The sequence below is a fragment of the Mastomys coucha genome, unplaced genomic scaffold (genome assembly GCF_008632895.1).
Source record: "Mastomys coucha isolate ucsf_1 unplaced genomic scaffold, UCSF_Mcou_1 pScaffold21, whole genome shotgun sequence".
Lineage (NCBI taxonomy): Eukaryota > Metazoa > Chordata > Mammalia > Rodentia > Muridae > Mastomys > Mastomys coucha.
Genome location: NW_022196904.1, coordinates 131,375,639 through 131,380,934, shown reverse-complemented (window position 1 = coordinate 131,380,934; position 5,296 = coordinate 131,375,639). Strand labels below are relative to the sequence as shown.

The 5,296-nt window shown below is 45.6% G+C and overlaps 1 pseudogene; it reads right to left on the bottom strand.

Annotated features, from left to right (window-relative positions):
- Positions 1-1,867: 1,867 nt before the first annotated feature.
- On the bottom strand, positions 1,868-3,090 carry LOC116100976 (annotated as a pseudogene).
- Between the last annotated feature and the right edge of the window lie 2,206 nt (positions 3,091-5,296).

The window sequence follows — 5,296 nt, the reverse complement described above, 5'->3', positions numbered from 1 at the left end:
AATTCAATGGCCATGAAAAAATAGATTAATCAAAAGATTTTATTTAAAAATACTAAATTCAAATTATATGGAAATTGTATATGCATAAAGCATAGTGTGTAATCAAAAGGACTAGTCAGTGGTCACTTCTAGAACAAACTAACTTGAGTTAAAACATTAAAATTGTTTGACTTCTTCTTTTCAAAGTACTTCAAAACTTCACCAAAGTAAAAAAACAAACAAACAAACAAACCATGTTTTATCCATTCTACAAACTGTTCTACAGTTCTAACCACATGTACTCCTATTGTGGTATACAAAGACACAGCTGTTAACAGAACAAAGTTAGGAGCCAGTCTAGAAAAGAAACTGGCCCCTTCAAGTGAGAGTCAATGGCTGATCTTTAATTATATTCTCTCCCTTTCCCCGTCATGCCTTCTCACATTGTTTTTGGAGAATAAGCATCTATGAACAGTGTACTGACTGGTTTTGTGTGTCAACTTGGCACAAGCTGGAGTTATCACAGAGAAAGGAGCTTCAGTTGAGGAAATGCCTCCACTATTAGATCTAGCTGTAAGGCATTTTCTCAGTGATCAAGGGGGGAGGGCCCATTGTGAGTGGTGCCATCCCTGGGCTGGTAGTCTTGGGTTTTATAAGCAAGCAAGCTGAGCAAGGCAGAGGAAGCAAGCCAGTAAGGAACATCTCTCTATGGCCTCTGCATCAGCTCCTGCTTCCTGACCTGCTTGAGTTCCAGTCCTGACTTCATTTTGTGATGAACAGCAATGTGAATGTTTAAGCTGAATAAACCCTTTCCTCCCCAACTTACTTCTTGGTCATGATGTTTGTGCAGGAATAGAAATCCTGACCAAGACACGCAGCTTGTGGATTCACACTCCCTCCTGAGACCTCTCTTGACCACCACACAATGTGGCCAGCACAGGTTCCCTCTCCATCTGACAGGAACTTATGTCTAGTCCTCACTCCTTCCCCTGTAAGAGTAACATTACTAAGAGACTCTAACACTGCTACAAGAAAGGGAGACTTCTTACTGCTTGGTTGCCTTGATGTCAATCAACCATTTAAGTAAAGTTTAAAATTAAAAACTAGAAATTTAACCACACACAGACTGAAAGACCCCCAGAACCAGGGAGATCCTTACTCAAGTCTTGGGATGACGCAACCACCCAATGACTCACGAGAGACCGAACTTACTGCAATCACATGAGGTTTATTGGGGATACCGGTACCGGGGTCGATCTCATGACCTTGCCAGTCAGAGGAGTTCGACCCGGAACACAAGAAGTGTAGGGTATTTAAGGGAAGCTGGGGGCGGAGAGAGAGTTACCAAGGAAACAGAACATAAAAACAGTGGAAATTTTCAGAGGGACCTGACCCAAGGTATTCAGTTAGGGAGGGGAACACATTCATTCTAGGAATGTAATCTTCATCTACTGGTTGACAAGGTGGAGAGTCTCATAAACCACTAGACCTTCATTCTTAGTTCCGCCCTCATTGTGGATCATTCAGGAGAGGCAGGTATTGGGAGCCAGAGCCCTGAGGCTCTGAGTTCCTGGAACTGGCTACTCCACCTTTTTGGCTTGTGGCAGAGGTTTTCCTTGCCTTCTTTTAAGTAAAGGTTACACATTAATACATACATTTCTATTAAATGCCCTCATTTTAAATTCTAAGATTCTCCAGCCTTTCAAGACAACCTTAGGAAAATGCAGAGTAATTAGTTACCCTAACCATAAAGTCTCCCTTCGCTATTCCCAGTATTCACTTTGCCTGCAATAACCCTAAATATCCACGAGGGTCTTCCCTTTCAAGAACAGTGTCAGAATCAAGCATGTTGGAAGCTGTGGGGCAAACAGGCCGTTTCAAGCCCCTGTTATCCATCAGGCTGGTCTTTCCTGTTCTCAGTTTGCATACCCAAAGTACTAAAAAGCACTTCTGGAGAGGGCTGCTGGGGGAAGGGCAGCCTGGCTCCCTGCTGAGGGGCTGGGCAGGGAAAGCCCCACACACAGTGGAGTGACTCCTCCTCAGCTTGTTCACTCTGTGAGGTAGAGACTTCCTGTCAGAGAGGAGCACCTTGGCAGGAGGTGGCTGTGTGGCTTGGTTTTCAAAGCTCTAGGCATCAGGGGAAGCAGGAGTATGTCCAGATGCCCCTGTGGTCACAGAGCACTGCTTTTCCACAGCTGCCTCTTTGAGAGTAGTTTGTGGTTGCCTGAGAGGAGAACTGGGCAGCTTTAGCAGATGACATCCTCACTGAAGCAGAGTTCTTGTCTTTAACTTGGGTACTTGTGGAAGGGCTCAAGAATCTGGCTTAGGATCAGTCTTACAGTTCACACCTTCATCTTCTTCATCAAGACCTATCAGCCTCCTCTTTCAAATTGAGGCCATATGACACAGGCTTCCATGTGAATGCCACTCTTCTAAAATCTAACATTCTATCAGCCCACAAGGCACACATACCAGTACCTTACACCTTTACCTTCCCACGCGTCAAAGGGATCCATCATTTTCTTCAACTTGGCTGAATAGTAGCTCCAAATGTATAGAACATTATTCCCTGCCTCTCTTTTGAAAATGCTTTCACTATGAATTCTTCCTCCCAGCTGCTATGAGTGGCATCTGTCCCACCAGTTTCTGTAGCACAGACACTAATAATTCTACTCTCACAGCTTGCACCAGATGTGTTAAAACAGTGGAGAATCCAAACCGTTGGTTTTTTGCAAACTGAGCCGTAGGAATCACGGAAGTCTGTTGAAGCCTTAAAGAATATGTCCCCATCTCATTGGCCAAGTAGTCAGACAGGCTATATGAGTAAGGGATGCCAAAGTAGTCAGCCCCTTCCTGCGGGGTGGCTCAAGTCTGCTCATAGGGCAGGGGAGGTTATGAACCTCCCCATGGAGGTAGTCCCAGTGTAACTGGATGAATGTTTATCACGATCAATAATACATGCCTTGGATCTATCTATTTTTAGAGGGAACTGACCATGAAACATAGATGCCAGCCTAGAGGCTTTAAAGACTCTTGCTGGGCTGTGTAAAAGCAGGAGCCCATGATCATCAGCCAGTGTGTATCTAGCATTTCTGCTTTGTGTCCCACCATCAGATACTAAAATTTTGCCTTAAGCCTTCAGAAACTTTGAAACAATCACAGTCCCAGACCTTATCGGCTACCATCTGGGGACCACAGACCCTGTAATGGCACTCCTCGAATGCACCCTCTGTTGTGCAAAGGCAGGGTTCCTGAACAACTCTCTGCATCAAATCATCCAACAGTTGAGGATGTCTGCTGTATTGGATACCGCAGGTTCTGATTCAGAAAATCTAAGTGGTGGGAATGGGAACATGAACTCCACTTTGAGAAGCACAGCTCAGGTGACCCCTCTGCCTCAGCAGAACATAAACCCTGAATAGTGGGGATCACCAGGCTCTGCCAGGGTCTTCCTGGACCAGCAGACTCTAATAGAGTCTACACAGAAGCCTGGTGCCTGAGGTGTCTGTGTCATCAGGGAGGCCAGCTGTGTCCTCCTTCAGGGCAACCCCCAGGCTTTGGGATCTGCCAGCCACCCAGTACCTGTTTCTTCCACACCAGTGGTCATAGCGGTGAATGCTTACCTGACCTGCAGCCACCGGGTCCTCTCTTAGGTGATTTTTAATCCCATTAAATTGGCAAGCAAGCTTGACCATCACACCCACTCACCCCAACATCTGAGGCCAGCAATAGTGAGTACAAAGCTGTACAGAGCCTCATTAGCTCCTGAATCCCCATTGTCACCGTCTAAACCACCCAGAACAGATTCTAACAGGATCTGCCTTGAACCATGATGCCAGTGTTCTATGAGATAGGGGGCAGAAGATGACATTTATAGACACTCTCATTCCCAAAGAAGAGAAGATGATAGAAGAAATCAAAGAGAAACCTATCCCCAGCAAGTCTGAGATCCTGCCTGACAAATTTAATTAGGGACTCCGGTTTTAGGTAAGAACTCTACAGCTTGGTACCCTGTCTTGTAGACCACAAAAGTCCCATTGGACTCCAGGCCACTCTCAAGCCCCCTTCCTCTCTCTGGAAGGGCAGCACCCGAGCAGCTCAGGAGTCTTACCACCCCATTCCTTACCTGGAAAGTACAGATATCCCCATTTTATTTTCTTTTGTCTAAGTTGTCTTTCTATTGCCATGGTAAAATGTCATTATCAGGGTAACTTATGGAAGAGTTTATTTGGGATTGTGTTCCAGAGAGATCAGAGCCCATCAGGGAGGCGAGGAACAGAAAGAAACAGCAGGAATAAGCTGTACCAGCAGGAAGCTGAGAGCTCACACAAGGAGCAGAAAGAACCACTGGAAATGGCCCAAGCCTTTGCACTGTCTAAACTTATTTTTAGTGACCTTTTCTCCCAATGAGGCATGCCTCCCACACCTCCCTATAGACTACCACTGACTGAGGACCAAGTGTTCAAATCTATGAACCCAGGAGAGCAGGAGAGAACATTTCTCACTCAAACCATCACACCTTCACCCCTCCTACCATGAGTGGCTCTGGAATCTAGTGGATTTCTCATGCATACCACAGGAACTCACATCATGAAGGAGAAGCATTCTTAGATCATTCCCTAATGCCCCATCTCTGTTCCAGGCTGCTTCTGAGAAGGCTGACCAGCTCTGTGCATTGCATGCCCAGTCAGACAGTTCAGCAGTTGCTCATCAGGCTGTGTCTGCAGAACATGCTTCTTTAACAAGGGATATCATCATGCAGCATCTTGTGCAGTCTTGATAGGCTGAGTGCTTGGCTTAGTGATTCCTTCCTCAACGGCCTCTTTCACCTCTTGCAGGCAGAAAGAGAAAACAAGTCACATCTCTAATACTTGGCTTGGAAATATCCTCAGCTAAACATCTACATCAACCACTTACAAGATCTGCTTTGTGACCTCCGTGGCACCAGGTCCACCTATATATAGCATGTTTGCCTGCCCTCTGGTTTCTAATAACTGCCATTTGTTTCTCAGACCTCTTTGGCAGAGTCCTTGACACCCACATATCCACTAACGACCTACTCCAGGTTTTGTGGCCTTTTCTGTGATGTGTTAAACGTGTTTCCACGCCTAACTACCTAAATCCAAGACTCTGTCGTATGGTTAAGTACTGTCATAGTTGCATTGTACGTTCATGTGTTCCAGTATCATCCAAGCAGCCCTCTGTTCCCAGATATCAAAGTCTGCATTTGTTTTCTGTGATCCCTTAGCAAGTGACTCCAGCATAGCACTTTGTATCTTTTGACATTTTCTCCTAAATTCTGGTGACAGAAGTCTGA